This window comes from Oncorhynchus masou, chromosome 29 (genome assembly GCF_036934945.1).
Source record: "Oncorhynchus masou masou isolate Uvic2021 chromosome 29, UVic_Omas_1.1, whole genome shotgun sequence".
NCBI classification, from domain to species: Eukaryota; Metazoa; Chordata; class Actinopteri; order Salmoniformes; family Salmonidae; genus Oncorhynchus; species Oncorhynchus masou.
Genome location: NC_088240.1, coordinates 2,383,058 through 2,400,634, shown reverse-complemented (window position 1 = coordinate 2,400,634; position 17,577 = coordinate 2,383,058). Strand labels below are relative to the sequence as shown.

The following is a 17,577-nucleotide window of genomic DNA, read 5'->3' as shown; positions in this document are numbered from 1 at the left end:
ATGTCCTACCTGAGTAATGTCCTGTTTCCTACCTGAGTAACATGTCCTACCTAGTAACATGTCCTACCTGAGGCAGCATGTCCAGCTGTCCTACCATGATGTTCCGTCCACCATACATGTCCACCTGTAACATGTGGGATGAGTAGCATGTTTGATGTTGCTGAGTAACATGTCCTGTTTGTCCTCCTGAGTACATGTCCTGTGTGTCCTTCCTGAACATGTCCTGTAGTGTCCTCCATCCACATGTCCTATTTCCTGCCAGTAGATGTCTGTGTGTCCTCCTGGTGCATGTCCTGAGTGTCCTACCTCAGAGTGCACATGTCCTGTGTGTCCTACCTGAGTAACATGTCCTGGTGTCCTACCTGAGTAACATGTCCTGTAGTGTTTTACCTGAGTAACATGTCCTACCTGAGTAACATGTCCTGTAGCATGTTCCAGAGTAACATGTCCTTTGTCCTACCTGAGTACTCTAGGATGTCCTACCTGATTAACATTCTGCCTGAGTAGCATGTCCTGTGTGTCCTACCTGAGTAACATGTCCAGTCCTAGGAAGAGTAAACAGTGCTGAACTTTCTCCATTTAGTAGACATTTGTCCTACCTGAGTACATGTCCTGATGTCCACCAAGTAACATGTCCTGAGTGTCCTACCTGAGTAACATGTCCAGTGTCATGCAAGTCAACATGTCTTAATCTTGGGTCTTCTGAGATCTACCTTTGTTCATGTCATGGTGTCCTACCTGAGTAACATGTCCTGAGTGAACAGCAAACTGAGTAACATGTCCTGTGAGTGTTTTCTGTAGGGCCACCTGAGTAACATGTCCTGATCTGTCCTACCTGATTGGACATGTCCAGGTTACCTGAGTAACATGTCCACCTTATCTTTTGAGTAACATGTCCTTGTGTCCTACCTGAGTAACATGTTCTTGTCTATATTGATGTAACATGTCCTACCTGAAATAACAATAATGTGTGTGTCCTACCTGAGTTTAAGTCCTACCTGTGTTTGTCCTACCTGTTGTGACATGTCCTGAAGATGTCCTAGATCACATTTGATGACCAATCATTCAGAAATACAGTCCTTCCTAAAACATGTCCTGTGGTCCTACTGTTTCATGTCCACCTGAATGTAGTGTCCTGGCTTTAACATGTCCTGAGCGTCACCATCATAACATTTTATTTAACTAGGCAAGTCAGTTAAGAACAAATTCCTATTTGAGTTTCCTACCTGAGACGTCCTACCGGGGAACATGTGGGTTAACTGCCTTGTTCAGGGGCAGAACGACAGATGTCCTACCTTGTCAACATGTCCGACCAAGTAACCTTTCCTGTTACCTGGCCCAACGCTCAAACAACTAGGATAACATGTCCTGTGTGTCCCCTGAAGTATATTCCCTACCTGAGTAATGTCCTGAGTGTCCTACCTGAGTAACATGTCCTGAGTGTCCCAGGCCGCCTGGTCCTACCTGAGTAACATGTCCTACCAATCATGTAAACATGTCCTGACTAAATACACAGAGCATGTCCTGATGTCCTACCTAAGACTCTAAGAAGTTATAGGTCAGAGGTGTCCTAGCTGAGTAACATGTCCTGAGCGTCATCCCTAGATCAGCAGCCTGTCCTCCTCTGCCCGCTCCTGTCCAGCTGTTCTCTGAGCAGCTCTCCCTGTAGAACATGCAGCTCCATGCGGATACAAGTCCTGACGCTCCTGAGATGGGCATTCTCTACCAGGTCCGTCCTCCAACCTGTCAATCAAATGGTTTATAAAGCCCTCATAACATCAACAGTTGTCACAAAGTGATTTACAGTAACTTTACAGTAACCTGGACCTGGTAACATGTCCTACCTCATCCTGCTCTCCAGCTCATTCCTCTGCTCCTCCTCCCTCTCCTACCTCCAGTCTCAGTCCTGTTGTCCTCCTTCCATCCTACCTCAGTCTGTCTCTGTTCTGTCCTCCAGCTGACTCCTCAGGGATGTCCTGTCTCTCTCTCACTGACAACAAACAACATCAACATTAACAGCAACAACAAACAGCAGTAACAACATCCAGAAACAACAGCCTGGAAACATGTCCTGTGTGTCCTACCTGAGAAACATGTCAACAGCACAAACAACATCAACATCAACAACAGCATGTCCATCAACAGAAACATGTCCTGCCTACCTGAGTAACATGTCCTGTGTGTCCTACCAGTACATGTCACAAAACATGTCCTATCCAGCATAACATGTCCAACCACCTGAAACATGTCCTGACCTACACAGCAGCATGTCCTGACAACACAAACATGTCATCAACCTGAGTAACATGTCCTGTATGTCCTACCTGAGTAACATGTCCTACCTGAGTAACATGTCCTACCTGAGTAACATGTCCTACCTGAGTAACATGTCCTGTGTGTCCTACCTGAGTAACATGTCCTGAGTGTCCTACCTGAGTAACATGTCCTACCTGAGTAACATGTCCTGAGTGTCCTACCTGAGTAACATGTCCTACCTGAGTAACATGTCCTACCTGAGTAACATGTCCTACCTGAGTAACATGTCCTACCTGAGTAACATGTCCTGTGTGTCCTACCTAAGTAACATGTCCTACCTGAGTAACATGTCCTGTGTGTCCTACCTGAGTAGCATGTCCTGTGTGTCCTACCTGAGTAACATGTCCTGAGTGTCCTACCTGAGTAACATGTCCTACCTGAGTAACATGTCCTACCTGAGTAACATGTCCTGTGTGTCCTACCTGAGTAACATGTCCTGTGTGTCCTACCTGAGTAGCATGTCCTGTGTGTCCTACCTGAGTAACATGTCCTACCTGAGTAGCATGTCCTGAGTGTCCTACCTGAGTAACATGTCCTGAGTGTCCTACCTGAGTAACATGTCCTACCTGAGTAACATGTCCTACCTGAGTAACATGTCCTGTGTGTCCTACCTGAGTAACATGTCCTGTGTCCTACCTGAGTAACATGTCCTGTGTGTCCTACCTGAGTAACATGTCCTGTGTGTCCTACCTGAGTAACATGTCCTACCTGAGTAGCATGTCCTGTGTGTCCTACCTGAGTAACATGTCCTACCTGTCCTAGTAACATGTCCTGAGTGTCCTACCTGAGTAACATGTCCTACCTGAGTAACATGTCCTACCTGAGTAACATGTCCTACCTGAGTAACATGTCCTGTGTGTCCTACCTGAGTAACATGTCCTGTGTGTCCTACCTGAGTAGCATGTCCTGAGTGTCCTACCTGAGTAGCATGTCCTGAGTGTCCTACCTGAGTAACATGTCCTGAGTGTCCTACCTGAGTAATGTCCTGATGTCCTACCTGAGTAACATGTCCTGAATGTCCTACCTGAGTAACATGTCCTGTGTGTCCTACCTGAGTAACATGTCCTGAGTGTCCTACCTGAGTAACATGTCCTACCTGAGTAACATGTCCTACCTGAGTAACATGTCCTGTGTGTCCTACCTGAGTAGCATGTCCTGAGTGTCCTACCTGAGTAACATGTCCTACCTGAGTAGCATGTCCTGTGTGTCCTACCTGAGTAACATGTCCTGTGTGTCCTACCAGAGTAACATGTCCTGAGTGTCCTACCTGAGTAACATGTCCTACCTGAGTAACATGTCCTGTGTGTCCTACCTGATTAGCATGTCCTGAGTGTCCTACCTGAGTAACATGTCCTGAGTGTCCTACCTGAGTAACATGTCCTGAGTGTCCTACCTGAGTAACATGTCCTGATGTCCTACCTGAGTAACATGTCATGTCCTACCTGAGTAACATGTCCTGAGTGTCCTACCTGAGTAACATGTCCTGAGTGTCCTACCTGAGTAACATGTCCTACCTGAGTAACATGTCCTACCTGAGTAACATGTCCTGTGTGTCCTACCTGAGTAGCATGTCCTGAGTGTCCTAACAGAGTAACATGTCCTACCTGAGTAACATGTCCTGAGTGTCCTACCTGAGTAACATGTCCTACCTGAGTAACATGTCCTACCTGAGTAACATGTCCTACCTGAGTAACATGTCCTGAATGTGAGTGAGCTCCTGTTCTTCATACAGGCTCTGTTTCTGCCTCTCCTCTATGTCAGTCTCCAGCTGTCTGACTCTCTGTTCCAGTCCTGCTCTCTCCTCCCCCAGCCTCCGCAGGCTAGCCGCAGCCTCCTGGAGGGATGAGACATGGCCCCTGGTTGGTTGTTTGGTCTTAACTGGTTCATGGTGAAAAAGGAAGAGCTATCTTCGCTACCCAGGAGGAAAAACAGGTTGAAATGACATCAGTAGAACACGCTTGGCCTGCTGGGTGCCGTCTTCAAACAGCGGGACAGATACATGTCATCAACAGACCTGTACTTCCTGGTGCCGCCACAGCAGGTTGGTCTCAGCCTGGGCCAATACAGCCAGCACCTGGGTTAGCCCTCTAGTCAACAGGTCTGGTCCTAACCAATCACTGGACAGAGACAGAGTATGGCTACTGCTACTCTGTCCATCCAGACTCTGGGAGCTCAGCACCTTGGACTGGACAAGAGAAACAACAGAATATATGTAAAACAGGCTATTCTATTCCAATACAGTGGACTGGGGGATGTGTTCATTTATAACATTAAACAGGCTATTCTAATAGACCAATGCAGTGGGCTGGGGGATGTGTTCATTTATAACATTAAACAGGCTATTCTAATAGACCAATGCAGTGGGCTGGGGGATGTGTTCATTTATAACATTAAACAGGCTATTCTAATGGACCAATACAGTGGGCTGGGGGATGTGTTCATTCCTATGTAGTAGACAGAAGGGAACCAAAACAATGGATTTGTAAATAGCCTTATTCTAAAATGGATTAAATATTTTCTTCATTTATTTTATTTTTTTAAATGACACACAATATCCCATAATGACAATGCGAAAACAGTTAAAAATAATAATTTTAGCAAATTTATAAAAAATAAAAAACAGAAATACCTTATTTACATAAGTATTCAGACCCTTTACTATGAGACTCAAAATGGAGCTCAGGTGCATCCTGTTTCCATTGATCGTCCTTGAGATGTTTCTACAACTTGATTGGAGCCCACTTGAGGTAAATTCAATTGTTTGGACATGATTTGGAAAGGCACACACCTGTCTATATAAGGTCCCACAGTTGACAGTGCATGTCAGAGCAAAAACCAAGTCATGAGGTTGAAAGATTTGTCCGTAGAGCTCCGAGACAGGATTGTGTCGGGGCACAGATCTGGGGAAGGGTACCACAACATTTCTGCAGCATTGAAGGTCCCCAAGAACCCAGTGGCCTCCATCATTCTTAAATGGAAGATGTTTGGAACCACCAAGACTCTTCCTCGAGCTGGCTGTCCGGCCAAACTGAGCAATCAGGGAGAAGGGCCTTGGTCAGGGAGGTGACTAACAACCCAATAGGCACTCTGACAGAGCTCTATAGTTCCTCTGTGGAGATGGGAGAACCTTCCGGAAGGACAACCATCTCTGCAGCACTCCACCAAGCAGGCCTTTATGGTAAAGTGGCCAGACTGAAGCCACTCCTCAGTAAAAGGAACATGACAGCCCGTTTGGAGTTTACCAAAAGGCACCTAAAGGACTCTCAGACCATGAGAAACATAATTCTCTGATCTGATGAAACCAAGATTGAACTCTTTGGCCTGAATGCCAAGCGCCACATCTGGAGTAAACCTGGCACCATCCCTACTGTGAAGCATGGTGGTGACAGGATCATACTGTGGGGATGTTTTTCAGCAGCAGGGAGACAAGTCTGGATCAAGGAAAAGATGAATGGAGCAAATTACAGAGAGATCCTTGATGAAAACCTGACCCAGAGTGTTCAGGATCTCAGACTGGGGCGAAGGTTCACCTTCCAACAGGACAACGACACTAAGCACACAGCCATAACAACGTAGAAGTGGCTTGGGGACAAGTCTCTGAATGTCCTTGAGTGGCCCAGCCAGTGCCTGGACTTGAACCCAATCGAACATCTCTGGAGAGACCTGAAAATAGCTGTGCAGCAACGCTCCCCATCCAACCTGACAGAGCTTGAGAGGATCTGCAGAGAAGAATGGGAGAAACTCTTCAAATACAGGTGCGCCAAGCTTGTAGCGTCATACCCAAGAAGACTTGAGGCTGTAATCGCTGCCAAAGGTGCTTCAACAAATGAATGCTTATGTCAATGTGATATTTCATTTTTTATATTTTTATAAATTAGCAAAAATGTATAAAAACCCTGTTTCGCTTTGTTATTATGGAGTATAATCTGTAGAGAAAAAAAACAATTTAATTTAATTAACTTTAGAATAAGTCTGTAACGTAACAAAATGTTGAAAATGTCAGGGGGTCTGAATACTTCCCGAATGTATATTCTGATCCGAGCGGTCAGTCTCACCAGTTTTAGAACGGCCTGATAGACGCACTCTAGAGTTCTCTCTGTGTTTGTCTGTCTCTCCTTTTCTCTCTCCTCTTTCTTCTCCGAAGCCATCCCCCGCTCCATCTTCCTCGCCTCCTCCTGTCGTTCTATCTTTTGATCCTGAATGGTACGAGATAACTCTGAGATCCTGTAGATGCAGAGTGAGAGGAGGACGGTTGGAGGTGTGCAGAAACAACACTGTCTACCTCTAGACAATGAGAAACAGGATGTATCATGTCTGAAGCAGAGACAAAGGCTGTGTCCCAAATGCAACCCTGTTCCCAGGAAGTGCTAACCCCCGGTCAAAGGGAGAGCCCCCCGGTCAAAGGGAGAGCCCCCTGGTCAAAGGGAGAGCCCCCGAGTCAAAGAGAGAACCCCCGGTCAAAGGGAGAGCCCCCCGGTCAAAGAGAGTGCCCCCTGGACAAAGGGAGAGCCCCCCGGTCAAAGAGAGTGCACTATACAGGGAATAATGTCTGAAGCAGAGACAAAGGTCTGTGTCCCAAATGCAACCCTGTTCCCAGGAAGTGCTAACCCCCGGTCAAAGGGAGAGCCCCCCGGTCAAAGGGAGAGCCCCCCGGTCAAAGGGAGAGCCCCCGAGTCAAAGAGAGAACCCCCGGTCAAAGGGAGAGCCCCCCGGTCAAAGGGAGAGCCCCCCGGTCAAAGAGAGAGCCCCCTGGACAAAGGGAGAGCCCACCGGTCAAAGAGAGTGCCCCCCGGTCAAAGAGAGTGCCCCCGGTCAAAGGGAGAGCCCCCGGTCAAAGGAAGAGCCCCCCGGTCAAAGGGAGAGCCCCCCGGTCAAAGAGAGTGCCCCCCGGTCAAAGGGAGAGCCCCCCGGTCAAAGAGAGTGCACTATACAGGGAATAATGTGCCATTTGGGACACAACCAAAGCAGTGAGTATTGTTTTCAGATGGTGAATGCAGGAAAGGCAGGGCAGGGTGCTCCCTTTACGGCTGGAGTAACCTTTTAGTCTGACCTGTTATTCAGATGCAGGGTCTCAGCTTCATAGAGGGCTCTGAGCTCTGTCAGCTCCCTCTCTCTCTCCTTCTCTCTCTCCCTCTCTCTCTCCTGCTCTCTCTCCTTCTGTTCGTGGTCCAGATCCTGCAAGGAGAGAGGGCCTAGGGTGGAGGAGAGAGGAGGTGAGCCCAGGGTGGAGGAGTGGGGTGGGGCGGAGGCAGAGCGGGGAGCAGGATGGAGGCTGGTTGTAGGGTCACTGGGCCGTAGAGATAGAGACACCACTGAACCACAGTGGGAGAGGAGAGAGGAAGACAGACGAGAGAACTCAGCTCTAATCTCCCAGAGGTCCCTGTGGGTGGGACAAACAACAAATCATTATCAACTGGACTATATATCAGAAGTACGTCCAGAATGGCACTCTAATCCCTATACAGTGCATGACTTTAGACCAGAGCCATAGGGCTCTTTAAACCAGTGCTCTAGTCAAAAGTAGTGCACTATATAGGGAGTAGGGTGCCACTTCAGACACAACCGTAGAGATGGAGTTTAAGATACTGGTTTGAATTGTTTTCCAGGCATCAGTTTACCTCACCTGTCAGTGGCAGTCTTCACAGTGTGACAGTGTCGTCTCAGAGTGACCACATCTCCCCACATGGACATCAGACGACTCTGCCCCCGGTCGACATGACCGGTCAGTCGCTGAAGAAGAAGAGAGAGAGAGAAGAGGGGAAGAAAGATGCATGATGACACAACTCCAGTAACTTAGGTAACATGAAACAACAATGAAACACATCTCCTATTCAGTCTTTGTCAATCAGTCTACCTCTTTCTCTTTCTGCCACTCCATCTCCCTCAGTCCCGCCTCCTCCACCGCTTTGGACCAATCGGTAGTCAGTTTGCAAAGGTCCTCTCTCAGTGCTTCATTTACCTGGCCTGATTGGCTGAGCTGGCCACGAAGGAGAGAGTTCAGCTCTGCCAGCCCTACACTCCTGCTCACACCAAACACACCCAAACACACGCAACACACCCAAACACACCAAAACACACCCAAACACACCAAACACACCAAAACACACCCAAACACACCAAACACACCCAAACACACCAAAACACACCAAACACACCCAACACACCCAACACACCCAAACACACTCAAACCCACCCAAACACACCCAAACACACCCATACACACCCAAACACACCCAACACACCCAAACACACCAAAACACACCCAAACACACCAAAACACACCCAACACACCCAAACACACCCAACACACCCAAACACGCCCAACACACCCAAACACACCAAAACACACCCATACACACCAAACACACCCAACACACCCAAACACACCCAAACACACCCAAACACACCCAAACACACCAAACACACCCAAACACACCCAAACACACCCAACACACCCAACACACCCAAACACACCCAAACACACCAAACACACCCAACACACACAAAGGGAATTAAGCGTCACCATGTTGTCAAGGTACCTTATTATATTGATTGTGTCTTAACAAAATAAATATATCTATAGTGGTGCACTATTGTAAAGTGGCTGTTCCACTGGATGTCATAAGGTGAATTCACCAATTTGTAAGTCGCTCTGGATAAGAGCGTCTGCCAAATGACTTAAATGTAAATGTAAATGTATGGTGGTTACAGGTACTATAGACACATTCCTATGATTTAACAGGCAGTTTATATCATATATACCTGTGAGCTGACACTCAAAAAGAAACTAAAACATTTAGAAAAAAGTACATAAACAAAATAAAAGTATTGATCATATAAAAGTTGTAAAAGTTATAACACAGTCAATATATAAAGATAAAGAAACCTAATGTGGTGAGCCACCCTACATCCTGTTCCCCCAACCTCACGTCTCCATCCAACTTCTCTTCCTGTTCCTCCAACCCCACGCCTCCATCCAACCTCTCTTCCTGTTCCTCCAACCCCACGTCTCCATCCAACCTCTCTTCCTGCCCCCCCCATCCACACCCATCCAACATGTCTCCATCCAACCACACACATCCTGCCCCCCACCCTGAAACCATGTTTTCCACCCCTCCCCACAGCATCTAGGGTTTCTTGTCAGTCACTCCTCCAGCCCCACATCTCTATCTGCCCCACCCAGAAAACCCTCCCCATACCACTTCTTCCACGTGGACCTGAAAGCAACAATGTATACGAAATGCTTCAGTCTAGTTTTAGACCCCATCATAGCACTGAAACTGCACTTGTGAAGGTGGTAAATGACATTTTAATGGTGTCAGACGGATGCTCTGCATCTGTCCTCGTGCTCCTAGACCTTAGTGTTGCTTTTGATACCATCGATCACCACAATCTTTTGGAGAGATTGGGAACCCAAATTGGTCTACACGGACAAGTTCTGGCCTGGTTTAGATCTTATCTGTCGGAAAGATATCAGTTTGTCTCTGTGAATGGTTTGTCCTCTGACAAATCAACTGTAAATTTCGGTGTTCCTCAAGGTTCCGTTTTAGGACCACTATTGTTTTCACTATATATTTTACCTCTAAGGGATGTCATTCGAAAACATAATGTTAACTTTCACTGCTATGCTGATGACACACAGCTGTACATTTCAATGAGACATGGTGAAGCCCCAAAATTGCCCTCGTTAAAAGCCTGTGTTTCAGACATAAGGAAGTGGATGACTGCAAACTTTCTACTTTTAAACTCGGACAAAACAGAGATGCTTGTTCTAGGTCCCAAGAAACAAAGAGATCTTCTGTTGAATCTGACAATTCATCTTAATGGTTGTACAGTCGTCTCAAATAAAACTGTGAAGGACCTCGGCGTTACTCTGGACCCTGATCTCTCTTTTGACAAACATATCAAGACTGTTTCAAGGACAGCTTTTTCCCATCTACGTAACATTGCAAAAATCAGAAACTTTCTGTCCAAAAATGATACAGAAAAATGTATCCATGCTTTTGTTACTTCTAGGTTAGACGACTGCAATAATCTACTTTCCAGCTACCCGGATAAAGCACTAAATAAACGTCAGTTAGTGCTAAATACAGATGCTGGAATCCTGACTAGAACCAAAAAATTTGATCATATTACTCTAGTGCTAGCCTCCCTACACTGGCTTCCTGTCAAGGCAAGGGCTGATTTCAAGGTTTTACTGCTAACCTACAAAGCATTACATGGGCTTGCTCCTGCCTATCTTTCTGATTTGGTCCTGCCGTACATACCTACACGTACACTACGGTCACAAGACGCAGGCCTCCTTATTGTCCCTAGAATTTCTAAGCAAACAGCTGGAGGCAGGGCTTTCTCCTATAGAGCTCCATTTTTATGGAATGGTCTGCCTACCCATGTGAGGGACGCAAACTCGGTCTCAACCTTTAAGTCTTTACTGAAGACTCATCTCTTCAGTTGGTCATATGATTGAGTGTAGTCTGGCCCAGGAGTGTGAAGGTGAACGGAAAGGCTCTGGAGCAACGAACTGCCCTTGCTGTCTCTGCCTGGCCGGTTCCCCTCTTTCCACTGGGAGTCTCTGCCTCTAACCCTATTACAGGGGCTGAGTCACTGGCTTACTGGTGCTCTTCCATGCCGTCCCTAGGAGGGGTGCGTCTCTTGAGTGGGTTGAGTCACTGACGTGATCTTCCTGTTGTCTGGGTTGGCGCCCCCGAATTGGGTTGTGCCATTGCGGAGATCTTTGTGGGCTATACTCGGCCTTGTCTCAGGATGGTAAGTTGGAGGTTGAAAATATCCCTCTAGTGGTGTGGGGGCTGTGCTTTGGCAAAGTGGGTGGGGTTATATCCTGCCTGTTTGGCCCTGTCCGAGAGTATCATCGGATGGGGCCACAGTGTCTCCTGACCCCTCCTGTCTCAGCCTCCAGTATTTATGCTGCAGTAGTTTATGTGTCGGGGGGCAAGGTTCAGTTTGTTATATCTGGAGTACTTCTCCTGTCTTATCCGGTGTCCTGTGTGAATGTAAGTATGCTCTCTCTAATTCTCTCTTTCTCTCTCTCTGAGGACCTGAGCCCTAGGACCATGCCTCGGGACTATGTGGCATGATGACTCCTTGCTGTCCCCAGTCCACCTGACCATGCTGCTGCTCCAGTTTCAACTGTTCTGCCTGCGGCTATGGAACCCTGACCTGTTCACCGGACGTGCTACCTGTCCCAGACCTGCTGTTTTCAACTCTCTAGAGACAGCAGGAGCGGTAGAGATACTCTGAATGATCAGCTATGAAAAGCCAACTGACATTTACTCCTGAGGTGCTGACTTGTTGCACCCTCTACAACCACTGTGATTGTTATTATTTGACCCTGCTGGTCATTTATGAACATTTGAACATCTTGGCCATGTTCTGTTATAATCGCCACCCGGCACAGCCAGAAGAGGACTGGTCACCCCTCATAGCCTGGATCCTCTCTAGGTTTCTTCCTAGGTTATGGCCTTTCTAGGGAGTTTTTCCTAGCCACTGTGCTTCTACACCTGCATTGCTTGCTGTTTGGGGTTTTAGGCTGGGTGTCTGGGTGTCTGGGCAGCACTTTAAGATATCAGCTGATGTAAGAAGGGCTTTATAAATACATTTGATTTGATTCCAAATATTTAAAAGTAGAGATAGAGTCCTTCATCGGGGTCTTGAGAGGCAGTAGGGACGCTTATCTTTATAACATGAGATAAAGCTCAATTGATCTGTGATTTTCAATGTGTTTGGGAGTGATTGAGATACATGGTCTAGATATAGTAAAATATAATCTGCGTATAATGAGATGAAGTGATCAGTAGATTTGAGGGAAATTGGTGTCTTTCTTTCGATTGAGGAATTGCCAGGTGTTCCAATGTATAACAAAAATTTCAAAGGAGAAATTGCATCGCCTCGTCTGCTGCTTCTAGTGATTTTGAACAGAGTAGATATTACCTGTTATAACTATGACTGAGAGATATATATACTTTAATCATATTAATACAATTGGAGCCAATTCCCATATGTTCCAAGACAGACCAGAGATATGCCCATCTAGTCTATTAAAACTTTGTTCTGCCTCGAGACATAATACAGCCAAGGAGCTGTTGGTTCTGATGAAGCATCTAAGACATGTAATAGTCGACCGAGGTTATCTGAAGAGAAACGGTTTTTAACAAACCGCTTTGGTCCGTGTGGGTAAGTAAGTCTGGAGATGAACAGTTTAATGTCGATATTTATCAAACAGGAGGAGAGTGAGGACACGGCATTCTTACCTTTTTTAATAAAAGCTAAATGAGATGTATTCACATCTCTCCCAAATGAAGAAGCAGGAGAATATTTCATTCATTCATTTGGGTTCTGATTGTAATTCCACAGTTTCAGATTCAATAGTTGCTATATCAGTTAATTGATCATTACTGCGCAGCTGGTAGGCCAGTAAACGACTGGGACGATTACCATGGAAGTAGTGGTTGAGTCTAACTCCATGGATGGCACATTCTGCTCTCTGTCTTATCAATAAATGAAGTTTTGGATTGACTTTGGGAAGACTAATACCTACCTGGTCTGAAAAGAGTTGTTGACAACGCTCTGACACAGTTAACAACATTTCCAACTCTGACATCTTCTTTAACTGTGATTTATTCAACCCAAACGCAGTTAGAGCTTCTGTGTCTGTTTTAACACAACTGTCAGACACAATGTGTCCCACCCACCTCTGCTGTTCTTCCTCCAGCCTGATGAGGGCGCTCTCTAGGGAGTCACTGTGCTCATCCCTGATCCTCCTCTGCACAACAACACAACAGAAGAAGACAAACCCAAATTAACTGATATCACAGATTAGATTATTGACTTGATACTGTAGTGGTCGCTCTAACAATGGGGGGGGGAATGGAAGGCAGTCAGAAGGAGGCGAGATCAGGTGGGACCATTCTAGCCAATAAGAGAGCAGATATGCGTGTTTACAACAGGCACAACGGTTTCCACTAGTTACCACAAATTCAAAATGGCTACATCATAAAAAGTCATGAAAACAAACATTTGCTTGTCGGTCTTAATTTAAGGTTAGGCGTAAGGTTAGCAGTGTGGTTAGGGTTAGGTTTAAAATCCCATTTTAAGAAAATAAATAGTATAAATAGCATGGGTTTATGACTTTGTGTCTGTGGTACCTTGTGGCAACCAGGCACAACGCTGATATAAAGTGTTTTTTTCTCAAAGTTGTCAAGATGTCACAATTCCTACTTATATCAGTACACTCGTAACGACCAAATCATTACAACACTTCTATTCGATCAAATAAGCCACACATAGCAAATAAGCTATTCATATTTTTTTTAAACAAATCCGACTCTCTCTCATCTCATCGCGAAAAAAACAGACAGATTTTTTTTATCGGTGTCGCCTCTTCCTCTCTGCTGATATGCAGATTCAATAGACTACAGCATTGAAAAACACACGTCATCAAGAGCTTGAAAAAGAGATTCAATATCTTAATGGAGTTTGACGTGGTTAAATACAGTATTCATCCAATGACAGATTTCCCTCTCTCACCTCACGTTTCAGAAGCTCTCTTTCTTCAGTCTTCACCTGGTATTCCAAACCCTGACAGCGATCCCGGTATTCAACCACCTGACAACAGACCATATGATCACAGTGGAAACAAGGGAGCAACAATTATTTTCACGGCCATGTTTATTATATTATATATTATATAATTCTGCTCAGTCGCTGATCATTGACTTGATGACTTTATGCTCTTAAAATATATTTTATTTTATTTAACCTTTATTTAACGAGGCAAGTCAGCTAAGAACAAATTCTTATTTTCAATGACGGCCTAGGAACAGTGGGTTAACTGCCTGTTCAGGTGCAGAACGACAGATTTGCTCGGGGGTTTGAACTTGCAACCTTTCGGTTACTAGTCCAACGCTCTCACCACTATGCTACCCTGCTGCCCCATTGCCATGTACAAGTCCATTATAACCCAATCAGCGCCAACCCTTTAAACCCTGACCTTGTTCTGCAGTTTGTGGATGAGTAGAGCCTGCCGGGCCTCCCTCTCTCTGCCATCTCGCATCTTCCTTCTCAAGTCACTGTCCGGGCGCAGAGGCACACACAGGGATGGGTCCAGGGACTGGGACAGCTAACCAGGGGATAGAGACAGAGAGTTAGTTACACTGCTGTTCAAAACGTTTGGGGTCACTTATAAATGACCTTGTTTTTTAAAGAAAAGCACATTTTTTTTGTCAATTAAAATAACATCAAATTGATCAGAAATACAGTGTAGACATTGTTAATGTTGTAAATGACTTTTGTAGCTGGAAACGGCTGATTTTTAATGGAATATCTACATAGGCGTACAGAGGCCCATTATCAGCAACCATCACTCCTGTGTTCCAACACAGATGGACAACGACCCCAAGCATACTTCCAAAGTTGTGGCAAAATGGCTTAAGGACAACAAAGTCAAGGTATTGGAGTGGCCATCACAAAGCCCTGACCTCATTCCTGTAGAAAATGTGTGGGCAGAACTGAAAAAGCGTGTGCGAGCAAGGAGGCCTACAAACCTGACTCAGTTCCACCAGCTCTGTCAGGAGGAATGGGCCAAAATTCACCCAACTTACTGTGGGAAGCTTGTGGAAGGCTACCTGAAACGTTTGACCCAAGATAAATAATTTAAAGGCAATGCTACTAAATACTAATTGAGTTTATGTAAACTTCTGACCCACTGGGAATGTGATGAAAGAAATAAAAGCTGAAATAAATAATTCTCTCTACTATTATTCTGACATTTCACATTCTTAAAATAAAGTGGTGATCCTAACTGACCTAAAACAGGGAATATTTACTAGGATTAAATGTCAGGAATTATGAAAAACTGAGTTTAAATGTATTTGGCTAAGGTGTATGTAAACTTCCGACTTCAACTGTATGTATTTGTATTTATATATATATATTTTTTTGTTACTGCTCGACTAAAACAATCTGGGTCGACCAAAAGCATAACAACCAAACAACCAACCAGTCCACTAAATGGGGTCCGTCCTAAAAGAAAGCCTCGACTCCAGAAAATGTAGGTTTCTCCAGAAGACCAGAACTCAACCCACTCTCCACTCAGTGTTGAGGTCTGGCCCCATTCTCCACTCAACAGTGTTGAGGTCTGGCCCCATTCTCCACTCAACTGGCCCCATTCTCCACTCAGTGTTGAGGTCTGGCCCCATTCTCCACTTCTCCATTCTCCACTCACAGTGTTGAGGTCTGGCCCCACTCATTCTCCATTCTCCAACAGTGTTGAGGTCTGGTGTTGAGGTCCCCATTCTCCACTCAACAGTGTTGAGGTCTGGCCCCATTCTCCACTCAACAGTGTTGAGGTCTGGCCCCATTCTCCACTCAAAGTGTTGAGGTCTGGCCCCATTCTCCACTCAACAGTGTTGAGGTCCCCCATTCTCCACTCAACAGTGTTGAGGTTCTCCACTCAACAGTGTTGAGGTCTGGCCCCATTCTCCACTCAACAGTGTTGAGGTCTGGCCCCCATTCTCCACTCAACAGTGTTGAGGTCTGGCCCCATTCTCCACTCAACAGTGTTGAGGTCTGGCCTCATTCTCCACTCAACAGTGTTGAGGTCTGGCCCCATTCTCCACTCAACAGTGTTGAGGTCTGGCCTGGGGAGGTCTGGCCCCATTCACTCACCCTGGCCCCAGTCTGTGAGGGCCTGGGGAGGTGGGGACTCACCCTGTCTGTGAGGGCCTGGGGAGGTGGGGACTCACCCTGTCTGTGAGGGCCTGGGGAGGTGGGGACTCACCCTGTCTGTGAGGGCCTGGGGAGGTGGGGACTCACCCTGTCTGTGAGGGCCTGGGGAGGTGGGGACTCACCCTGTCTGTGAGGGCCTGGGGAGGTGGGGACTCACCCTGTCTGTGAGGGCCTGGGGAGGTGGGGACTCACCCTGTCTGTGAGGGCCTGGGGGTGGGGACTCACCCTGTCTGTGAGGGCCTGGGGAGGTGGGGACTCACCCTGTCTGTGAGGGCCTGGGGAGGTGGGGACTCACCCTGTCTGTGAGGGCCTGGGGAGGTGGGGACTCACCCTGTCTGTGAGGGCCTGGGGAGGTGGGGACTCACCCTGTCTGTGAGGGCCTGGGGAGGTGGGGACTCACCCTGTCTGTGAGGGCCTGGGGAGGTGGGGACTCACCCTGTCTGTGAGGGCCTGGGGAGGTGGGGACTCACCCTGTCTGTGAGGGCCTGGGGAGGTGGGGACTCACCCTGTCTGTGAGGGCCTGGGGAGGTGGGGACTCACCCTTTCTGCAATCTGTGAGAGCCTGGGGAGGTGGGGACTCACCCTGTCTGTGAGGGCCTGGGCACGTGACTCCAGCCCTGTCTGTGAGGGCCTGGGGAGGTGACTCACCCTGTCTGTGAGGGCCAGCTCACCCTGTCTGTGAGGGCGGGGAGGTGGGGACACCCTCCTGTGAGGGCCTCAGGGGGACTCACCCTGGGTGACCTCTCACCCTGTGAGGGCCAGCCATCCAACTGTGAGGGCCTGGGGAGGTCTCATCCTGGTGAGGGCCTGGGGAGGTGGGGACTCACCCCCTGTGAGGGCCTGGGGAGGTGGAACCCTGTCTGTGAGGGCCTGGGGGAGGTGAGGGCTTAGGGCCTGGGGAGGTGGGGACTCACTCTCACATGAGGGCTGAGGATGTGGGGACTCACCCTGTCTGTGAGGGCCTGGGGAGGTGGGGACTCACCCTGATGTCCAAACACACCAACACAGTCTGTGAGGGCCTGGGGAGGTGGGGACTCACCCTGTCTGGAACCTGGGGAGGACCACCCTGTCTGTGAGGGCCTGGGGAGGTGGGGACTCACCCATGGGGAGACTCACCCTAGTTGTGAGGGCCTGGGCACGTGACCAAACAGCTTCTACTCCCAGCGTGACTCTCAGCCAGCTCATTCTGCAGGCGTACACCTCCGCCCTCAGCTCCGCCATCTCCTCCTTCCAGCCATCCAACAGCGCCGTCTCCATCCTGGTCCTAGACAGTCAACCCGCTCAGAGACTCAGGAAGCTGGGGAGGAATTACAAGTCAAACAACTCATCACTGAGGATGTATCATGGTCCAAACACACCAACACAGTCATGAAGAAGGCCGGTACCGGTGCCCAAGTCTGGAACCAACAGGACCTGAACAGCTTCGACTCATGAGACTGATAGTAGTTGAATAGTAACCAAACAGCTGTATATGAGACTGATAGTTAGTTGAATAGTAACCAAACAGCTTCGACTCAT

The 17,577-nt window shown here is 47.4% G+C and overlaps 1 pseudogene; it reads right to left on the bottom strand.

Annotated features, from left to right (window-relative positions):
* LOC135521388 (trichohyalin-like) overlaps positions 1–17,316 on the bottom strand; it is a 49,531-nt pseudogene extending 32,215 nt beyond the window's left edge.
* Between the last annotated feature and the right edge of the window lie 261 nt (positions 17,317–17,577).